General features: G+C 39.4%; 1 long non-coding RNA gene across 1 annotated transcript in view; it reads right to left on the reverse strand.

Moving 5' to 3' along the window:
• The window catches only part of LOC118659988, a 46,918-nt gene that overhangs the window by 13,602 nt on the left and 10,069 nt on the right, over window positions 1–23,247 (reverse strand). Inside the window, exon 2 of the long non-coding RNA XR_004968774.1 lies at window positions 19,373–19,455. This is a non-coding gene — a long non-coding RNA (uncharacterized LOC118659988). The remainder of the gene's footprint in view (window positions 1–19,372; window positions 19,456–23,247) is intronic.

The raw sequence follows: 23,247 nt of genomic DNA on the forward strand, positions 1-23,247 counted from the left end.
GCAATGGGAAGGAGTGGCGATTGTGCTGTTTTTAGGTACTGGATTTTTACTAGAGAAATCCAGTGTACCTTTATGTTTAAAACCTTTCAAAGAGCTTTCCCTTCCATTTTATCTGCCAAACTTTACCATTTATAGTGAGGTCAGGGTTGACCAGAATAGACATTTATTGAACTGCAAGGAATACTTGCATTCAGTAGGGATGAACTTAGAGTAGGGATTTTACACCCAGGGTAGAATAAGCCCATGAGAGTAGGGAATATGAATAAAATCAAAGTCCATCAAAAGAAGACAAAGGTCACAAGCAGGGAGACCATGTATAAACATCAAGTCCACAGTGCCAAAGGTAAGGTTGAGGGCATGGTCAGAAGTCAAGGATTTGAGACCAGATGAGGATGAGATTAGAGCAAAGGCCAGCCAGATGCAAGAGGGTTAAGACCAAGAGCTGGAGGTCAGGCTTAGGACAGGTTCTTAGAACTGTAACAGAAGTCTATACTTGTCTTTCTGGATGTGGGTTTATAGTGAGTGGATAGGTAAGCCTGGCTTAAAGCTGAAAACAGTGTCAGCATTAACATTTGATTTTTAGGATGTTGGGGAAATAATGCTATTTATATTTTTCAAATAAGAAAATTTGGTGACTGACACCAAGAGAGATTGACTCTAGGTGTCAGTCACACCACATGTGAGTGACAGTGATAGGTTGAATTTACAGGAAGGACAAAGAAAGAGACGAACACATCAGCATTTTTCGTGAGAATGAGATAGAAGTACGTAGAACCCAGGAACATCAACTCCAGTTGTCCTGTTGACAAGTTATCAGTTTAAACAGATGTGTAAGGAAAAACCTCATTTCATAATCCCAAATGTATGTGAAAGGTAACTTTATTATTTTTTATAAATAATAGTTTTAAAAATTTTATGATGATCCCTTGCCCCATGGCAAAACATCTCAGTCAATTGGGGTAAATATCCCTTTCTCTTAAGTTGTTTTAAGTTCCAGGTAGTGTGACAGTACCTGGATCAAGGTAAGGAGAAGGGTGGAAGTAGGAATCTGATATGGCCCTGTTTTTTTTTTCACAGTGTCATCTGCTGAGTTATTCTCAGCTCAGTCTTTCTTCAGAGTAGGTTCCTTGATTTTGCTGAACTGCCTTTTGTTCCCAGGCACAAGTTTCCTACAGCTCCCACCAACACCCTTGGGGGCATGAGCTCATTTGCTGCCATACTGGATGCCATGAAACCTGGTGTTGGTGGGGATCTCTGTTTCAGTTACAATAGAATTGTTCTCTTATTGGAAAACTCACCCCTGCTCCTTTCATTATTTCCACAGTCTTGGTCCCCATCTACCCCTTCTCTGATTGGATAATTGATACTTCCTCAATCTAATGTGAAATGTAGGCAAATGATAATGCAGTAGATCAAGATCCCTCTTTCTCCTAACCCCTTCACCCCCCATGAATATTCTGAAGCTTCTCTGGTTGGTTCCCCTGATAAATCCAGAAAGACTCTATAGGCAATGTAGTGAATTTCTCTGAAGTATCCTGCCCAATGTTCATCTAGCTGCTTTGAGTTTCCTTATTGACTATCCAGGATCGCCAAGTATCTAAATGACTGGGTATGATTCTGGCTCCTTCATCAGGAATTACAGCTATGGCCAGGTCAGCTTGACATGAAGAGAAGTCAATTGCTGAAGGCTGGCCTCATCTCTGACTGATATTCTTTTGTATAATATGTATAAATTTACATGTTTTAGAAGCATTTGATGAATGCTAATAGAATAGTCACCTATTAAAGATAGTTTTCTTTTTATTAGAATACTTATGTGAATATTTTTACAATTGAATGATTAAGAATAATTTTTCTCTAATTTGCACTGTTTTTTGTTGATATCTTCATGTTGTATTACAATGTAATGATGTGAAAGATGAATGTTATAAAATTTCTTACATGAGACTGTGAGTCATTTTAGCTAATTATGTTGTTATAAAATTTAACTTATTCCAGGCAGAATTCTATCACATAATAAGTGTAGCTTATATGTCTTTCTCTTCATCCACAAATAGAGAGGCTCCAGGTACCATGAGATGGAATTGGATTAGACAGATTGGGTTCAAATCTGGCTCGCTAGTAAGTGTCACCTAAGTTAGTAACTTCAATTCTCTGAGTTTTCACTTCTTCCTCCGTAAAATGAATCAAAATGCTTTGTACCTTACACGAACACCTGTTACAATGTACCCTATCACACCCTCTACCGCTACTTAGCAGTGATTTACAGATATACTACGTTTACTAAAAACTGAGAACACAATAATAAGGTCAAGATTTTAAAGCAGAGGTACTCAGAGAGGTTATTTTTATTTCTTTAGCTGAGGCTAGAGTTGTCCTAAGAAGAGTGCAGGTATGAAAAGGTCTGCTCTCAAATCTTGTCTCTATTATGGATCTTAGCTACTGGAAAATAATTTTTCTGAGCCTCAGTTGTATAAAAAGGGAAAGAGTGGATTGTGCTGAGGGAAATTTTGAGACAGTTTGTTTTCAATGTTATCCTACCCCTTTCTCTTCCAGTCCCGTATGTAGTTCTCCTTTTTTTCCCACAATTAGGCTAATTAGCATAATTGTGCTAAAGGTTAAATTAAATATCCAGCGTTTAAACTTGATAAAACATATGTGGCAGATTCAATGTTCACCAAACATTCCATTTTCTCCCCTAAGTTTCTCAGCCTTCCTCAGCATTTAGGGCCAGATAATTTGAGTAGGACTGACCAATGGACTATGAATGGAGGTGACACATATGACTCCTGGGCCACAGCAGCTAAGAGCCAGTGTGCTTCCTTTAGGGCTTTCTTCCCTTGCTCCAGCGACCTGGGAAACCATGTGTTAAGAGGGTAGCATCCAAGATGGAGAGAGCCTGAACCTCTGAGTGGCAGGGTCAATGAGAGCCCTTGGCCCTGCATTAGACTTTGTGTGATGGAGAAATAAACTTATTATGCTAGTGCACTACAACTTCAGGGATCATCAGTTACAGCACCTATATTAATAACTCCAGCGGAGAACAAGATATCCCCTTGCACTTTTATAATTACGTATTTACCTTCCTTTTGCAATGTGAACCGTAGCTTAGTTTTGTCTTTTCTAAAATTTCATATACATGGAACCATATAGAACGAATCTCTTGTGTCTGGTTTCTTTTGCTCAGCATAATGTTAATGAGCCATTCAGGTTTTTGCATGTTTATTCTTTTTGATTGCTAAGTATAATCCCACTGTATGGATATATCACATTTTTTTATCCCCTTTACCAATTGTTGTACATTTGGGTTGTTTCTAGTTTGTTTGAAAAATTTGAGTGTCCTGTGTGTATAAATATATTTTTGTAAAGCCCTAAAGGAAGCACACTGGCTCTTGAGTAAATACCTAGGAGTGAAATAGCTAGCTAGCAAGGTAAGTGTATGTTTTACTTTATAAGAAATACCAAATTGTTTCCCAGAGTAGCCATATCATTTTCTATTCTCACCAGTAATTGAGTTCTAGTAGCTGTGCATCCTCAGTAGATCTTGTAGTTGTTTGTGTGTGTGTGTGTGTGTGTGTGTGTGTGTGTGTGTGTTTTAATTTTTCTTTTTCTTTTTAAAATTTAGTTACTCTAATAGGTATTTAGTAGTATCTTATTCTGGTTTAATTTGCATTTCCCTAATGACTAATGATGTTGGGCATCTTTTCCCATGTGTGTTTGCCATCCATATATCTTCTTTGGTGAAGTGTCTGTTCAAATAGTTTGCCCACTTAAAAAAAATCAGATTGTTTGCTTTTTTGTTGAGTTGAAAAGTGTTTCTATAAAATCTGAATAGAAATCCTTTATGAAACATGATTTGCAAATATTTTCTCCTGGTCTATGGCTTGTCTTTTTATTTTCTTCCCAGTGCCTTTTTGAAGGGCAGAACCATTTAGCATTAATAAAATCCAATTTATTACTTTTTTCCTTGTTTTGATTCATATTTTTTTGTTGTTCTAAAAACCCTTTGCCTAATCCAAAGTCACGAAGATTTTATTTTGTATTTTCTTCTACAACTCTTACAGTTTTGCTGACATTTTTTAAAGTAATTTTTATTTATGGTGTGAGTTATATTTATTTTTGCATGTAGATAGCCAATTGTTCCAGCACCAAGTTTTGAAAATTTAAACCTATTTATTGGTCTGGGTTTATTTTTGAATTTTCTAGTCCATTGATCTATATGTTTATATTTATGCCAGTGTCACATTAATTTGCTTACTGAAGTATTTCTTAAAATCAGATGATAGGAGTTCTTCAACTTTGTCCTCCCACCCCATCCCAAAGTTATTTAAGCTAGCCTAAGTCTTTTGGATTTCCACATAAATTGTAGAATTAGATTGTCACTTTTTACCAAAAAACTGATACAGATTTTGATTGGAAATGCATTAAATCTGTACACCAATATAGAAAGAAATGACATCTTAACAATATTGAGCTTCCAACACATGAACACAGTATGCCTCCCCATTTATTTAGTTGTTATCTAATGTCTAGTAGCAATGTTTGTAATTTTTGGTGTATATATCTTATACATATTTAAAAAAAATATTTCCTAAGTGATTCATGTTTTCCAATGTTATCACTAACAGTATGGTTACTTTGCTCCAATTTTTCTTTTTTAATATTTGGAAATATAATTGATTTTTAAAAAAATATATTTTATTGATTTTTTTACAGAGAGGAAGGGAGACGGATAGAGAGTTAGAAACATTGATGAGAGAGAAACATCGATCAGCTGCCTCCTGCACCCCCCCCACTGGGGACGTGCTCACAACCAAGGCACATGCCCCTGACCGGAATCGAACCCGGGACCCTTCAGTCCGCAGGCCAACACTCCATCCACTGAGCCAAACCGGTCAGGGCAATATAACTGATTTTTATATTGGCCCTGCATTGTATGAACTTGCTAAATTCCCTTATTAGTTTTAGTGGATTTTTGGTAGATTTTTAAGAATTTTCTACGTAGTCAACCAAGTCATCTGCAAAAACAGAGAAAACAAGTTTTAATGATGGAATTTCAGAGACAAAAGAAGTCCCAGGAGAGACCTCGGGAAGGTGCCCTACAGCCATGATTTGTTGCCGGGGTCCAACCCCAGCAGGTCCAGGGGTCCCCAAAGGTGTGGACGGAGTCGGCGAAGGAGGAATGACACGGAGACAGTGTTCAGTTGATCAGCAGCCTAGCCAGGATCTCCAGCCAGGATCTCCAGCCAAGTTCTGGTCTGGATCTCCAGCGAAGTTCTGGTTAGGATCTCCAGCCAGGTTCTGTGTCCATGTTCTCTTGCTAGGTTCTCCAGGTTCTCCAGCCAGGTTCTGTCCAGGTTCTCCAGCCAGGTTCAGTTACCAGGTTCTAGTCAGGTTCTCTTGCCAATTTCTGTAGTCAGGTTCAGTCCAGGATCTTTTGCCATGTTCTCTCGCTAGGTTCTGTCTCTAGGTTCTGAGGCCAGTTTCTGTCCAGGAACTTTTGCCATTTTCTCTCCAGTGAAGTTCTTCTGTCTCTAGAGAACGTTCTGTGTAGGTTCTGTGCCTAGGTTCTGTCTCTCTTGGTTCCGTATTCTAAGTTCTGTGTCTTGCTGTCTTATTATATCTGTATTTATACCAGTTGATTCAATCCTATCAATCTCTATTACAAAGGTTAGGGCGTTTCTTATCTCCATTCCAGGGAGTAAAGATTATGTAGCTTAAGCATGATTGTTCGTAGTTAAAGTGATTAATTACCCGCGTGGCACTTAGTTAAGAGGTTTTATTCCCGCCCTAACTTCAGGGGAAAATCCCTACCTGGGGAAACAACCTTTCTCAGAGACCTTGGTTAAAACACATAGTGCCAAGAAAGTGAGCAAACATATTAAGAACAGTATGCCATATATGCCAGGTCCCTTGAAACAGCAAGCATGGACCGGCTCCCGGCAAATTCCCCCTTTTTTATTTTTTAAAAGCGGGCATTAAAAAGAAAAAACCCCAAAATGCTCTCTTGTAATTTGCCGGGAGCCGGTCCATCCTTGCTGTTTCAAGGGACCTGGCATATATGGCATACTGTTCTTAATATGTTTGCTCACCTTCTTGGCACTATGTGTTTTAACCAAGGTCTCTGAGAAAGGGTGATTCCCCAGGTAGGGATTTTCCCCTGAAGTTAGGGAGGGAATAAAACCTCTTAACTAGTGCCAGGTGGGTAATTAATCACTTTAACTACGAACAATCATGCTTAAGCTACATAATCTTTACTCCCTGGAATGGAGATAAGAAACGCCCTAACCTTTGTAATAGAGATTGATAGGATTGAATCAACTGGTATAAATACAGATGTAATAAGACAGTAAGACACAGAACTTAGAATACAGAGCTTAGAACACAGAACCTACACAGACAGAAGAACTTCGCTGGAGAGAACATGGCAAAAGATCCTGGACTGAACCTGACTACAGAAATTGGCAAGAGAACCTGACTAGAACCTGGTGACTGAACCTGGCTGGAGAACCTGGACAGAACCTGGCTGAAGAACCTAGCGAGGGAACATGGCTACAGAACCTGGCTGGAGAACCTGGAGAACCTGGAGAACCTAGCAAGAGAACATGGACACAGAACCTGGCTGGAGATCCTAACCAGAACTTCGCTGGAGATCCAGACCAGAACTTCACTGGAGATCCAGACCAGAACTTGGCTGGAGATCCTGGCTGGAGATCCTGGCTAGGCTGCTGATCAACTGAACGCTGCCTCCATGTCATTCCTTCTTTGCCGACTCCGTCCACACCTTTGGGGACCCCTGGACCCGCTGGGGTTGGACCCCGGCATCTGGCGCCCGAACAGGGACCCCTAGGTAAGCCCCACTCTCGGGATGGATAGGACTCCACCATAGGAGAGGGTGGATAGTTTTTGCCGACTCCGTCCACACCTTTGGGAAGCCCTGGAACAGGATTCCCCTAGGTAAGCCCCCCCCTCATTGAGAACCCCCACACTCGGGATGGATAGGACTCCACCAGGGTACTGCAGACCCCCCTACAGAGGATAAGTAGGGTAAGAAGGTGGATAGTACAGAACTTAGATTGAGAAGATGTGCCATACTGAGTCAAAAGAAAGAAGACTCTGTATTGATTCTTAGATTGAGAAGATGTGCCATACTGAGTCCAAAGAAAAAAGACTCTGTATTGATCTTTTAACATATATGCTTGCTAGCAGAGGAATTAAGGTTACTCCCAGTCAGACAGAACGTTTTATACAAGAAATATGTCCATGCTTTTCTGAGGAAGGAAAGGTAAGTGTAATGGCATGGGAGAAGGTAGGCCCAAGGAGCCTTATCCTTAACCCCACTGCAGCCTTTCCACCCCGGGAAAGTGCAGGATTGGCAAGCTCTCCCTGGGGTGATAGATCAGGACTCAGGTAATAGTGGAAAGCGCCAATCCTACTCTTAAAATGGATACAAGAGAGCATTTGAGGTTTTTCTTTTTAATGCATGCTTTTAAAAAATAAAAAAGGGGGAATTTGCCGGGAGCCGGTCCATGCTTGCTGTTTCAAGGGACCTGGCATATATGGCATACGGTTCTTAATATGTTTGCTCACCTTCTTGGCACTGTGTTTTAACCAAGGTCTCCTCTCTGAGAAAGGTTGTGTCCCCAGGTAGGGATTTTCCCCTGAAGTTAGGGAGGGAATAAAACCTCTTAACTAGTGCCAGGTGGGTAATTAATCACTTTAACTACGAACAATCATGCTTAAGCTACATAATCTTTACTCCCTGGAATGAAGATAAGAAACGCCCTAACCTTTGTAATAGAGATTGATAGGATTGAATCAACTGGTATAAATACAGATGTAACAAGACAGCAAGACACAGAACTTAGAACTCAGAACTTAGAACACAGAACTAAGAAGACAGAACCTACACAGAACCTACAGACAGAAGAACTTCGCTGGAGAGAACATGGCAAAAGATCTTGGACTGAACCTGACTACAGAAATGGGCAAGAGAACCTGACTAGAACCTGGTGACTGAACCTGGCTGGAGAACCTGGACAGAACCTGGCTGGAGAACCTAGCGAGGGAACTTGGCTACAGAACCTGGCTGGAGAACCTGGAGAACCTGGCTGGAGAACCTAGCAAGACAACATGGACACCGAACCTGGCTGGAGATCCTGGCTGGAGATCCTGGCTAGGCTGCTGAACAACTGAACGCTGTCTCCGTGTCATTCCTTCCTCGCCGACTCCATCCACACCTTTGGGGACCCCTGGACCTGCTGGGGTTGGACCCCGCCTTCAGTGGAGATCTGAAGCAGAACTTCGCTGGAGATCCAGACCAGAACTTGGCTGGAGATCCTGGTTAGGCTGCTGATCAACTGAACGCTGTCTCTGTGTCCTTCCTTCTTCGCCAACTCCGTCTACACCTTTGGGGACCCCTGGACACGCTGGGGTTGGACCCCGGCATCTGGCGCCCGAACAGGGACCCCTAGGTAAGCGCCCCGCACTCGGGACGGATAGGACTCCACCGTAGGAAGAGGGTGGATAGTCTTTGCCCCACAATCGGGATGGATCAGACTCCACCATAGGAAGAGGGTGGATAGTCTTCGCCGACTCCGTCCACACCTTTGGGAACCCCTGGAACAGGATTCCCCTAGGTAAGCCCCCCCCATTGAGAACCCCCACACTCGGGACGGATAGGACTCCACCAGGGTGCTACAGACCCCCCTATAGAAGATAAGTAGGGTAAGAAGGTGGATAGTACAGAACTTAGATTGAGAAGATGTGCCATACTGAGTCCAAAGAAAGAAGACTCAGTATTGATCTTTAGATTAAGAAGATGTGCCATACTGAGTCTAAAGAAAAAAGACTCTGTATTGATCTTTTAACATATATGCTTGCTAGCAGAGGAATTAAGGTTACTCCCAGTCAGACAGAACGTTTTATACAAGAAATATGTCCATGCTTTTCTGAGGAAGGAAAGGTAAATGTAATGGCATGGGAGAAGGTAGGCCCAAGGAGCCTTATCCTTAACCCCACTGCAGCCTTTCCACCCTGGGAAAGTGCAGGATTGGCAAGCTCTCCCTGGGGTGATAGATCAGGACTCAGGTAATAGCGGAAAGCGTCAATCCTACTCTTAAAATGGAAACAAGAGAGCATTTGGTTTTTTTTTTTCTTTTTAATGCCTCCTTTTAAAAAATAAAAAAGGGGGAATTTGTCGGGAGCCGGTCCATCCTTGCTGTTTCAAGGGACCTGGCATATATGGCATACTGTTCTTAATATGTTTGCTCACCTTCTTGGCACTATGTGTTTTAACCAAGGTCTCTGAGAAAGGGTGATTCCCCAGGTAGGGATTTTCCCCTGAAGTTAGGGAGGGAATAAAACCTCTTAACTAGTGCCAGGTGGGTAATTAATCACTTTAACTACGAACAATCATGCTTAAGCTACATAATCTTTACTCCCTGGAATGGAGATAAGAAACGCCCTAACCTTTGTAATAGAGATTGATAGGATTGAATCAACTGGTATAAATACAGATGTAATAAGACAGTAAGACACAGAACTTAGAATACAGAGCTTAGAACACAGAACCTACACAGACAGAAGAACTTCGCTGGAGAGAACATGGCAAAAGATCCTGGACTGAACCTGACTACAGAAATTGGCAAGAGAACCTGACTAGAACCTGGTGACTGAACCTGGCTGGAGAACCTGGACAGAACCTGGCTGAAGAACCTAGTGAGGGAACATGGCTACAGAACCTGGCTGGAGAACCTGGAGAACCTGGAGAACCTAGCAAGAGAACATGGACACAGAACCTGGCTGGAGATCCTAACCAGAACTTCGCTGGAGATCCAGACCAGAACTTCACTGGAGATCCAGACCAGAACTTGGCTGGAGATCCTGGCTGGAGATCCTGGCTAGGCTGCTGATCAACTGAACACTGTCTCCGTGTCCTTCCTTCTTCGCCGACTCCATCCACACCTTTGGGGACCCCTAGACCTGCTGGGGTTGGACTCCGGCAATTTGTGAAAGTAGATACTAAATTAATCTGTGCATGAAGCTGACTTCAGACCTTGTGGGGGAAAAACCTCAAACATTCAAGTCATTTCCTCCCACAGATCTGTGTCCTAAATATTAATTGTAGTGCTTCTCTGGACTTATGTTTAAGGCTAATTAGCATAATTGTGCTAAAGGTTAAATTAAATACAGCTATTTAATGACTTCTCAAGGGGAATGAAAGAATTAGGTTTTGAATTAAACTTTTAAGCAAAGTGGCTACAGTCATTTTTTGAAGAGGTGCAAGAAACTCAGTGTTACATTCATTCTTCCAAGTCAATCAGAATAAGCCTAAATAATTCTGATTAACAAGGAGCAGATCTACAAATATTTTTATTGATCATACTTGCCTCTTTCAAGGTTACAATAAAAATAAATTTATGGTTAAATATTTGTTGATAAAGGGTCACCATATTTTATTCATTTAATTTCTAATATCATCCAGCTCTCTCCTATTTTTGCCAACTCTGGCCATTTCATTGTGTCTGTGGTTAATTTATTTCTACTGAAGGAATATCTTCCAGAAGAATATGCTTGTCTGGTTAAGAGCTATAGCATATGAAAGACCATAAGTCTTTCAAAATTTCAGAAGGCTTAGAACCAAGTTTTTAATCAAAGAATATACTCATAATGTTTTTATGAATAGTTCATTTTGAAATAATGCTCATCTTATATTGATGCTGGCTTCTCTGAAATGCATATAGAGCATTAAAATGTACATTACTTTTTAAAATGGTCAGTTTTATTCCCCCCAAATGTTGATTTACTCAAAATAGATTTTTTTTTCTCCCTCTGAGACTGCATTCCAGTCTATATGTAAATTGCAACACACTCAGATTAAATTAAAATAACCGTGAATTATGGGGCAGTTCCCTCACATAAAGTCTTTTCTTACTTAACCTTTCCACATGAAAGAGAGAATCTGTATTTGGTGTCTACTGAACCTGTTTGACATTCCAGAGATGTCAGAATCCTGAAGCATACATCTTAGCTGCTCTGGGTAATGCTTTTGTTGCATAAAAGAGCTAAGCTGAAGAGGGATTTGTGATATTTCAATTCTAGAAATAGTATGATGAAAAAACTAATGATTCCACACAGACTTTAGTGTTTGTGCAATGTTTATTCAGCCAAACAGAGAGCCGTTTCTCTCTGCTATTAATCCTCAGCTTTTCTTAGATGTTGGCATAAAGTATTGGTGGAAAGCAATGTTTAATGTAGCATATAACATTTCATGAAACAAATGCGGGCATATGAGTGACTCACACAACTCATTTTGAAGTCAAGTACATTTCCTAAACTAAAGATTTCAGCTCTTTGATTCATATTCATTTTCACACGATAGAAAATGATATTTTTCTCCCCTCTCCCTTTTATCTTGCAAATTAATCCTATATAATAAAGAGCTAATATGCTAATTAGGCCAAACAGCAGAACAACTGTCCCGATGACCTTCCAGACAAAGCCAGGGCTGCGAGGGCCGAGCCCCCTGTATGAATTTCGTGCACTGGGCCTCTAGTAAGCAATAACTTAATGTAAAATCCCAAGATCTTTTCATGGGATTGTTTTAATTATCTCAAAACAAAAAGATTTTTTGCAAGTGGCACATAGTAAGCATTACCCTAACTTGCTTAAATTTGTCTTTACTTTTTTCCAAGTCATTATGAACATATCATATGAAAACATTTGGAAGGCTTGATACACTAAGAATTCAAATTCTATTGCATGTTTTCCTCAAATCTCTTATCTATTAGTCTGTATTTTCCTGGAGAATAGGTCAGTTCTGATGAGATTGCCATTTTAGCTTCCAAGAATCACTTACACAACCTTTTTTGAAGAATTTTGGAATCAGTGTCGTTAAATCCTAAATATGGTGGCAAAAAGTAGAGCTGGAGTAGATAAGAGAGACAGAGAGGAAAGAGAGAGGGGTGGGAGAGAGAGGAATTTTTGGAATCTTAGTGGAGTTCTATCAAATTGCAAATAGTTTTTGTTTGTTTTTCTTTTTTTGTCTTCACCCGAGGATATGATTTTTAATGATTCTTTTAGAGGGAAAGAGGGAGAGAGACATCCCAAAACCTGGTATGTACACCACCTTTTGGTGTACAGGACGATGCTCCAACCAACTGAGCCACCTGACCAGGGCCCAAATGGCAAATCTTATAAAAAATTACAGCACAATATTTGGCATTTATTGAACACCTACTGCAGAAAGTGCCTTCTTTAATTTGTCTCACTTAGTTGTCCCTTTTCTATGAGGTAAGTAGTCTCATGTCCATTGTAAAGTGGGGAAACTAAGGAATACAGCTATCAAGTGGCTTCTCCATGTTATACAACTAAGAAGTAGCAGAAATGTGTCATGAACTCAGGTTTGTCTGGCTCCTGTGCATGCTGCAAATCCACCTTGCCAGTACCACAACCAGCGCCATTAAGAGCATACATTTCTGAAAGGGCTTGTTTTCTTCTGAAATTACTCTGAATGAGGCCAAGTCTTATGTTTTTTGGTTTTATATTCCTCTGACAACTTGTTGCCAAACCCTCATCCACCCCAAAAAAACGTTGAAATCTTATTCTGGGTCTTTTGTACAAGTCTTTTTGTAAATATAAAAAAAAAATTGCAATAGAAACAGAGAGGTATTAGCTTCAAGCCAGCATGAAATCTGCCCTATGTTAGTCAGCCAAACCATGCTGACAGCCCCAGAGGGGCTTGCTCGACCAGGGTAGCAGTGTGAGAAGGATTTCAGAACTGCACTGGGCTCTCCCGGCCAAGCCCCATTTCCATGCCTGCAAACACCCTGCTTTGACTGTGGCTGCATTTCATTAGTGAACAAGGATCAACTTTCCAACACTTTTTGTCTTTTACAGACTGCAATAGCTGTGGTTAAAGATGTAGAAATTTTACTTAAAATAATGAAAATCTATACTACTGTGATCCCATTCTTGTTTTCTCATTCCCCCCTCTTATTCCCATCCCTTGATTTATAAACACCCTTGTTCTTTTGTCTCAGAAAGGACAAACTGTGTTGTGCCCTGATTTCAATGAACTGCATCTGATTTCATAAATAATGACTTCTATGTAACAGAAGATATGATAAGGGGCTGTCTCAGTGGTCCCCTCTTTCTAAAGCTGGTGTAGAACCAATGGCTCTACACAGCGCTGAAGGATGCCAGCAGTACTTTCTTCCACCCGTAGTCATCAACACTTGTATTTGCAAAGCATTCTGTCCTATTTTATGCAGGGGAATGCTATGTGGCAGTTAAATTTTAGCTAAGGTAATTATACTTCATCTGCTGAAACTTTTCACTTACCACTTTGAACGTATTCCTTTTTCCCTATTGTTCTATTGATGTCCTAAGCAACAAAATCTTTTTTTTACATTTGTCACCTTTTTATTTTCCCCCTTGAACTTCCCCAGCCTCCCCTACCCTCCAGTGTCTTGTGTCCATTGGTTATGCTTATATGCATCCATACAAGTCCTTTGTTTGATCTCTTACCCCCCCTCCCCGGCCTTCCTGCTGTAGTTTGACAGTCTGTTTGATGCTGCTCTGCCTCTGTATCTATTTTTGTTCATCACTTTATAATGGTCTTTATTATCCATAAATGAGTGAGATCATGTGGTATTTTTCTTTCATTGACTGGCTTATTTCACTTAGCATAATGCTCTCCAGTTCCATCCATGCTGTTGCAAATGGTAAGAGTTCCTTCTTTTTTACAGCAGCATAGTATTCCATGCAACAAAATCTTTGAGGAAAGATTGAGGAAATGGTTGAGGAAAGGACCTTCTGATTAAGCCAATATTCTGATTAATTTAGAGTTAATGTGAAAGTCTTTTTGGTTAAGTCTTGAAACAGTCTTTTAAATAATGATTTGTAAACATAGCATATGGAATGTAACACAATTGTGGATGGCTAAGGTGCACTCAAGGGTCTGAATTCATTTTCTAAATGCAGTTCCCGGAGAGAACTGTGCAAAGTGGCAGCCGGTGGACCGCCACTCATCCTCTCCAATTCCTTTCTTACTTGGATTCAAATTCCAGCTTCTTTAGGTACTATTTTATCTTGGGAAAGTTCTTTCTTTTCTCTGAGCCTCAGTTTTATCATCTGTAAAAATAATAATAACTACCTCGAAGCGATGTTGTGAAGATGAAATAAGTCAATTCACTTTAATCCCTAGCGCAATGTCTGGCCGAGGACGAGTGCTGAGTAAGTCTAGGCTATCATTAATATGCCTTCTCTAACTTTCAGTGTTTGCTGACCTCAACACATACTTTGAAAATTGCTTTCTTTGGGTAAATACCACATAAATCAAATTGTTTTCTTGCCATTTGCCTTTCACTTTGGACAAGAGAGTTTGGTTGTAGTGCAGGAAAAATGACTGTAGCCAGCTGGCTCTGGATTTGGGGGTACATAAAATGTTTTGTGTAATTTAACAGATGCAATGGTTTATGGAGAGTAAAAATAACTTGGTTAGGTTTGATGAATACATGTGTAAACACAAGACAGATTCGTTGGCTGACTCAAGAATGTGAATTTCAAAGTCTTATTTTGGATTCACAAATATCTTTAATAATCTGCATTGTTACTTTAATGGTTTCTACAGTGAAGTGGCTCATGACTGAAGTTTGTACCTAATTCAACAATCTGCCAGTTCTTCGTTCTGTCTGTCTTTCCTCTCTTCCCCGCCCTAGATGGGCATGACAAAGGGAAGTCTGAAAAGGCTTATTTGTTCACTCGCTGGTCCCTTTCTTTGGCCATCCTCTCCATGGTGGAAGGTCGATGTACAAAGGTCAGCTTCCAGGGCCCCTACCATAAACACTCTGACCTCACAGCCAAATCACTTTTCCAGAGAGGGCCACCAGATCATGTGTCACTTTTATGAACTTTTGGTCTGGCAAACCTGATGTTGTGTGTCACCTCCCTCTTCCGTAAAATGTGTGCTCTTTAAGAGCGAACACTGTAGATGGACAGAAGTATGTTTCCAGCCTGATTTCAAAAACCTTCCTTAAAAATTGAGCAGATATTTAAAGTACCACACCACAGCAGGATCCCAGAATGTACTGGTTAGCTCCTTGTTAGCGTACTGTAGCATATGTTAGCTATTTTAAATAATGCACTAAAACAGGTTACAATTCATGAACCATTCACTGTAATGAACTCATTTAGGAAGTATATTTGAATTTCATTGAGTGGAATAAGTCTGCAATTTGATCAAGGAGTTGACTGCTTAAGTTTATGGTTTTGCTCACTTAAAAGCCAGTTTTTATTGCTTTAAATGTATTTGCTTTAATCTTATTAAATACAAAATGGTATATTGCTTACAACTTTGGCTTTACTAAAATGAATACACATGTTTTATATTTAACTTTTGAAGTATTTTAATGTTTATTCTTCATATTTTAATTAATAGTTTAAAATACTCTTTCATCCTTTAACCTCCAAAGCAATTTCATTAATAATAAAACAAAAATAAACCCTCTTCCCAAAATCAAACCAGGTATTAAAGCATTCTGTAGTTTTTAATATATATATATCACATCATTTACTTTTCATTTACATTTATGAAGAAAGACATTCACACTCAATTTTTTAATGATTAAAGTTATTTGATAACTGGTGTTTATGTGTATTGTGTAAACTTTTCTAATCATGATTTTGTTCAATGCCACAATTAGCCTTAATAAGCTAAATATACATGCTTCACATCTGCAAATTATGTTATTGTAAGAGAAATACACTAAGTATGATAATTTTTGGCTTTGGGGTTACAAATATTTATCCATATTTTAAAAAATGTATACTCTACTCAAGTCTATTGATTTCTCAGTATATTTAGGTGACTGCCTAAATTTGTATCTAACAAAATTAATTCAAAATTCTTTAGTAGTAAAATTCCCCCCAAAATTCTAACTCTGATTTGGAAATGACAACTAAAACACTGTAGATGTATTTTATGTTCAATAAAACAGTTGAGAATCCACAATATATTTGACTTTACAAATCGGAGAAACAGATTTCCACATGCTACTAGCTCTGATAGATTCAGTAAATTTTACTGAAATTTTTATACATAACTAGCAGTTCTGATATTCTAGAAGCTTGTGGCCTATGGGAATATTATGTAGATGTGAAGGAAATAATATGTAATTTACCAAATATGCAATTTCCAGTGGTAGGCAGGCTGTCATTATCTTACAAGATGAAATACCTTATAAATTTACTTATGGCTAGTGACAGGTGATTAAATGTTGTAAATAGTTGTAAAAAAAATAGTGTGCTTTTTTTTTTCTAGCTTGAATTCACCAGTGAAGTGAATGAAAAAATGGGAAAACCAAAGCGTGAAATGACAGAAGCCTACATTTAGAGCACAGGGGGGAAAACTCCAGAAACTGGACTTTCAGGCATGTTGTAGTTGTGCAATGCTCACAGAGGTAGTGCTCTGTCCTATTTCCACAGACCCCCACAGAAGGATATGAATCACTCATCCCCTTTAGTTACGTTGATTAAAATTAGAAAGCTAATAAGACTGATAATTATATCTGCCTTGCTTATGTCCATTTTTATTTCAATGTGGAAGAAACTTGGTACAAAACCATCCTGGCTCATGTAATGAGTGGCAAGCTCAACACTGGCAAGCTCATGAGATGATCTTTTTTATGTGATTGCCCCGTCTGAGCAAAGTACAGCATCTTCCCATGGACTCGTTTTGGAGGGGTGAAAATCTGTCACTTCTTACATTGAATAGTTTTTCTTCCCTCCCAGCAGCATTTCCAGTGGCTGGCCATCTTTCATGGGAGTACAGCATTCAGATGAGGGAGGCCATCCAGTCTGCTGAGTTCACTTACTAGCTCTCTCACACCAGGTCCCCCAGTGCTCTCATGTCAAATTTGAGGCTTGACAATGGTCAGATTTGAGAGCAGGCACTGAATAGTTGGCTCTATAAATGTTAAATTTGGGAATGAAAAGGGACTTCACTATTGCCTCTGAGTAGTTTATTCTTAAATGCAAATAACGCTGGGAGGACACATTGAGTTGTTATAGGTCGCCTCTTCCTTACCGCAAAGGTATAAATTAGGCTCTTCTGTGGCTGACTACTTTAGGTGGAGTCTCTGAGATAAACTGTCAGATCATTTGAAACACAGTTTGTGGTACTAGGTGAGGATGATCAACTTTGAGGGGCTAAAGAGATATTAGGAAAGGGTCATTTTTAGGCAGTTGATAATGGCCAGAATAGCTAGCATTTATAGAATGCTAACCACGTGCCAGACCTTACCATAAGGTTCTTTACATACACTGACCCTTCACAAAAACCTTATGTAGTCGATTCTATTACTATCCCTTTCTACAGGTGATGAACTAAAGTAAGAGAGGTTAAATAAACCCAAGGTCACGGTAAATGACAGTGGGGATTTGAACCCAGGTAGCCTGTCTCTAGAGCAGCAGTTCTCAATCTGTGGGTCGCGACCCCTTTGGCGGTCGAATGACCCTTTCACAGGGGTCGCCTAAGACCATCCTGCATATCAGATATTTACATTACGATTCATAACAGAAGGAACATTACAGTTATGAAGTAGCAACAAAAATTATTTTATGGTTGGGTCACAACATGAGGAACTGTATTTAAAGGGCCAGAAGGTTGAGAACCACTGCTCTAAGGCTTAAGCAATACTGTCTATTCACCTGGTTCCTTGTGAAGAACAGTGAAAACCTGGTGTGAAAACTAATAATGGTAAAAGAGCCCAGAAAAAAGAGTGTAAGAGGCCCACCAGCTAAATCACATAGTTCAATTTTGCTTCAGATCAGTTTTACAATCATTTCTGGGAAGGAGATGGTCTTGCTCTCAATTTCTCCCAGAATTAGAAATCTGTGTCTTATTTCAGCTCTGTTAAGACATGCCATGTTGGACAAGTTTAACTTTTTACTATATCTCAGATTGATTTACAAATAAACAAATTGGTTCTATGAAAAAATAAATCTATTTACTTTTAAATGTGAAGTACTCATTCTATCTGATGGTGTCTACCATTGGTTTTGATAACTTATTTTTGTTTAATATTTTGCTTAATATTTGGAAACAACCAAAAAAGCCAAGTAGCCCAAATAAAACTACCCTTTAAAAAAGCCTGTGGAGAAGGATATTTAAAACAGGTAAACTTTTAAATAATCATTTTTATTTCATTATATGTCTTATCTTCAAGGTAAGGTGGAAAGTTGGTGAGATTGTCTAGATAATTCTTAAGGAAAGATTGACTATTTGTGTCCATATGCCCTGATAAATAAGAACAAGAATGGCTAGTCTGCCCTAACATATGTGGGTTTCTTTGATTCATTGACTGATTGATTGACTACTTTTTGGCATTAAATCTATTTTTCTCCTAAATCCTCAGGAAAATTTACAATGAGCATATAAGTCAACTGTGGTTTCTAAAAATTTGCTTTTGTTTTTAAATTGAAAGACATTTGGCAAATTCTCTGTTCTAAAAATGGCAATTTAGGAAGGAACATTCTGGGATTGATTTTAGGGTCATGCTTCAGTTCTAAATTTCACTTTGCCAAGAGATATTGGTCACATTCCATCAGCTTGTGCTGTGCTTTGGAACTTGGAACTTCCCATCACTGAAAGTCATTACCATATATTGCTCTGGGAAATAACTGTGTAGCTGTCAGTAGTTTCCAGGAAAATTATTCTACTCACTTTCCTGTTCTGAATCAACAAACAGGTTTGTTATTACTCAAGGGGTTACTTATACAAATCAGGCCCCTGGATAAATGTCTCTATGATGAGGTCCAGCCTGGGGAGTAGGAAGAGTGGGAATAGGGTTGGATCCATGAGAGTAGATACTTCTTTAAAGTTATGTGACAAGACTCAGCCAAAGCATCTCAAATACTGCTTTCAGAAGGGTTAGACTCTAATGTTCAAGGTAGCATAAATTGTTTCAGAGGGGTCAGACTTTTTGATGCAAATGTAAAGTTGTTTTTAGCCTAATATCCTTTGGAGGGACTGGTCTTCTGGATGATGGCACGTAGGTGCATGACCAAATTAATAGTAGTAGGTGGATAGCAGAAAGCCAGAGTCAGTTCATTCAGATGAGTCAAGACCTAATCAAGTGCCATAATCAAGTGCCTAATCAAGTGCCATATCAGCAAGGTAAAGTTGAAGAGCATTTGGAAAGAACCACCAATGCCAAGGTTTCTCTGCATGAAATATAGCACAAGTTCAGGCTTCTAAACTCTACATACCCCTGACCTTTGGCTCTTTTATGTCTCTATTTTTCTAGACTGACAGACCACATGCCAATGTGCAACCCAGAATCCCTCACCCTTGTGATTTATGGCTTACAGCTGCTTCAGGGTCTCAGACATGGCAGCTGCTTTTCAGATGTCTTCAAACCGGAGGGAGAGTGTTAATGTGAACTTGAGTGGCTGCAGAAGAGAGAAAGAAAAGTTGATGAAAAAAAATCATCTGAATGCAGCACCAAAGCTTTCCATTGATCTTTTCCTCCAGGGCCAAGCAAAATGTTTGGTTTATTTCCTAAGCTAATTAGGTGTGTGAAAGGCTACTTGGCATCTGCTATTGACTGAACCCAACAAAAGTGATCACCAGATTGGTTAATCAATAAGAGATCAATAGCAAGCATGTGATTGGATTAGTCATTTGATCAATGCTGTGTGCTAATATATTAACAAGCAAATTACTGAGCAACCCTTAAGAGCAGAATGCTGACTCTGATTGCATTACAAACTCATGCGATCTAATGACCCGCCAAGAGCAAGGGGTTACTTATACAAATCGAGATCTGACAGTATTTTTTTCTTGAAGATTTCCTCCCTCCTAAAGAAAATGCTTTCTTAAGGGAGATTCAAATTAAATTACAATTAGCAAGCAATTGCACTGGGACACCTAATTTCCAAGCAGGTATCATTCATAAGGAGGAGGGCGGGCTTGGGAAGTCCAGATAAAATAACCTAAAGAACTTTTAACAAAACCCAGGTAAATATCAAAAACGGCAAACACAAAGAATGCCAAAATAGTCGCTAATATTTTTTTCAACAACATTTTGGTAAATGAAGTCCCAGTTTGGATATACAGAGCTCTTTCATGATGGATCTAACAGTACTTGATCTTTATCAAAATCATATATGTCCTCCCAGCTCCCAATCTTGTTTTAACCTTTTACCTTAACTTTTTCAATCTCAAAATGGGTAAACAATGAGATACATCTCTCTCTCTGTGTGTGTGTGTGTGTGTGTGTGTGTGTGTGTGTGTGTGTCCACACACAGAGTGAAGGATTGTGTCTAACATGGAAAAGTGCACTTTCAAAAGAAAAAAGAGAAACTTATAAGCAATAGGATGTGAAGGAGTAAAGAGAATGTTCTCACTTTTTGACTCTTTGGAACTTGTTTCTATTATATGATTCTATAAGTGACTTTACAAGAGCCAAAAGCCACAACACTGAGCTTTTCCCCTGCCCTGCCTTCCCTCACCATTAGGTGAGCCATTTATTCAATTGACTGTGCTCCTTCTGATTCCCTCAGTGGAGACACCAGGCAAGCCTTTGCTCACTTCCCCTCTTAATCCTTTTCTTTTTAAGAAACGTTTTCTTCCCTTTGCCTCAGGGAACGCTGAATGGATTAGTTTGAATTCTCCAGTGTTATTTGCAGATTGGAAAGGTCTCCCCAGGCCTGGAGGCAGAGTGGCAGCCTGAGCAAGGCGGGGCGGGCTCCTGTGGTGTGAAGCCTCCAGTCCTGACAGGCTGGCCGCCAGGCCCAGGCAGGGAGCAGCTGACAAAACAGCCAGCCAGGCCGCTGGAGCTGAGGAGCAAGAGGGTAGAGGCTGTCAATCAGTATCACAGAAGTACAGTCAGGGAATATAATATCTGATGGAGCCTGTCAGTTTCAAGGCTTTAAGGTGAACCAAGGTTGGTTTCCTGAGGCTGAAATGCCTAGTAATTCAGGGGTATGTATTAGGGGCCACTTAACAGACAAATTCCATGGCTTTTAATTTTTTATACCTTCATACTGTGGAACCCAAGTAGCTACTTTTACTCCATCAAGAACACCTAATGGCCGAAACCGGTTTGGCTCAGTGGATAGAGCGTCGGCCTGCGGACTGAAAGGTCCCAGGTTCGATTCCGGTCAAGGGCATGTACCTGGGTTGCGAGCACATCCCCAGTAGGAGATGTGCAGGAGGCAGCTGATTGATGTTTCTCTCTCATCGATGTTTCTAACTCTCTATCCCTCTCCCTTCCTCTCTGTAAAAAACCAATAAAATATATTAAAAAAAAAAAAAGAACACCTAATGATGTACTTAATGAGAACTATTTTTTCTATTTGAATGGAACTGCTGCTATACAATTATCACAGTGATGGCAGTCCTCTCAGACTCATTCCTTCATGGTGTCGCCTTGTGTAGAAAGCCCTGTTCTATGTTTTTAAACACTTGTTGGGCCTACCAAAGCATAAGTACAGGGAGCTAGCCATATTCAGTTAAAGAGCTTACTTTCTTTAAATATGTCAGCACATGGGAGTATGAAGTCATCACATTTATTCTTGATGGAATCCAACCCAACACTTGCCCAGAGTGAGATTTTGCAGATAAATGACAAAACTTGGGATCTGACAAAGCCTCCATTACATTAACATATGGTGTAATGAGTTAATAATCTATGCTACAAAATTAATTCTTTCAACTTATCAGTTATTACATTCATGGTAAGGAGCACATACTCTGAGCAAGCAATAAAAGTCCATCTAATTAAATGCCATGATCATCAAAAACATTTCAACAGAGCAGTTAAAGAATATCCCACATCTCATAAATGCCAGACAGGTGACTATAATGCTATAAACCCCTTATTGCAGTGTTGCTGGTTAATGTCTCTGACATTATTCTACTCTTCCCTTCTGTGGTGTTATTAATTTGAAGCTTTAAGTGCTAGCATCCTAAGTATTTCTCCAGAAAGAACCAGCTGCATGGCTCTGGGTGATAATGATTATTATTATTGTTTATGATAGAAAGCACTGGAGGACAAGCTTCTTGCTCATCTCTGTGTATGATTTTGTAATATGCTGGTTTTCAGGGAGAATTGAGAAAAGTGCATGATAACCGGCAAAAAAAAAAAATTGCCAATATACAGTAATTCATTCAATGTTTGTAGCTATTTTACTTGGGAAAGATAATAAAATCTTAACTGACTTGATAAACATAATCATTAGACTCTAATACACCCTGAACATCACCTAAAGTATATGCATCTTCTAATCAACAGTTTCTTTTTTAAAAAATATGTGTGGTTTCTAAACTGTCTCACTTTACCTACTTCTGTGTTGAGTTTAATGACAGCTCATATTAAAGTTTTAATGTGATGTTTTCGTTGAGAAGGCTATGACTTGTTCCAGTAGGTAGCTCATGTGTTATCCTGTGAAGGGCTAATGATTAATCAAGATGAAAAGACAGGGATGGGGGTTAACTGAAGCATACATGCATGATTGATGTGGCTTACAGGAAGGGAGACAGTTCTGATAGGGAAACGCTACAAAATACTAGTTAGTGATCTTCACACTCATTAGGATGACTAATTAGAGTGACTACTAAAAACATACCAGAAAATGGCAAGTGCTAATTAGCAAGGACTGGAGAAATTGGAGCCCATGTACAATATTGGTGGGAGTGTAAAAAAAAAAAGCCACTATGAAAAACAGTATGATCGCTCCACAAAAAATTAAAAATAGAATTACCATAGCATCCATCAATTCCACTTTTAGGTATATACCCAAAATAGTTGAAAGCAGGGACTCAGACATTTACCCTAATATACATCCATGTTCATAGCAGCATTATTCACAATAGCCAAAAGGTTTAGGCAACCCAAGTGTCCATCAGTGGGTGAATGGATAAACAAAATGCGGCATATACATACAATAGAATATTATTCAGTCTTAAAAATGAAGGAATTCTGACACATGCTGCAACATGGATGAATCTTGAGGACATTAAGCCAGTCACAAAAGGACAAATATTGTATAATTTTATTTATGAGGTATCTAGAATAGTCAGACTCATAGAGGTAGAGAGTAGAATGGTGATGCCAGGTGCTGGGAGGAGGAGGAAATGGGGAATCACTGCTTAATGGGTACAGAGGTTCAGTCTGGGAATATGAAAAAAGTTCCAAAATGAATAATGGTAACAGCACTCAGTAGTTAAAGTGGTAAATT

Source organism: Myotis myotis, unplaced genomic scaffold, assembly GCF_014108235.1.
Source record: "Myotis myotis isolate mMyoMyo1 unplaced genomic scaffold, mMyoMyo1.p scaffold_m19_p_7, whole genome shotgun sequence".
Lineage (NCBI taxonomy): Eukaryota > Metazoa > Chordata > Mammalia > Chiroptera > Vespertilionidae > Myotis > Myotis myotis.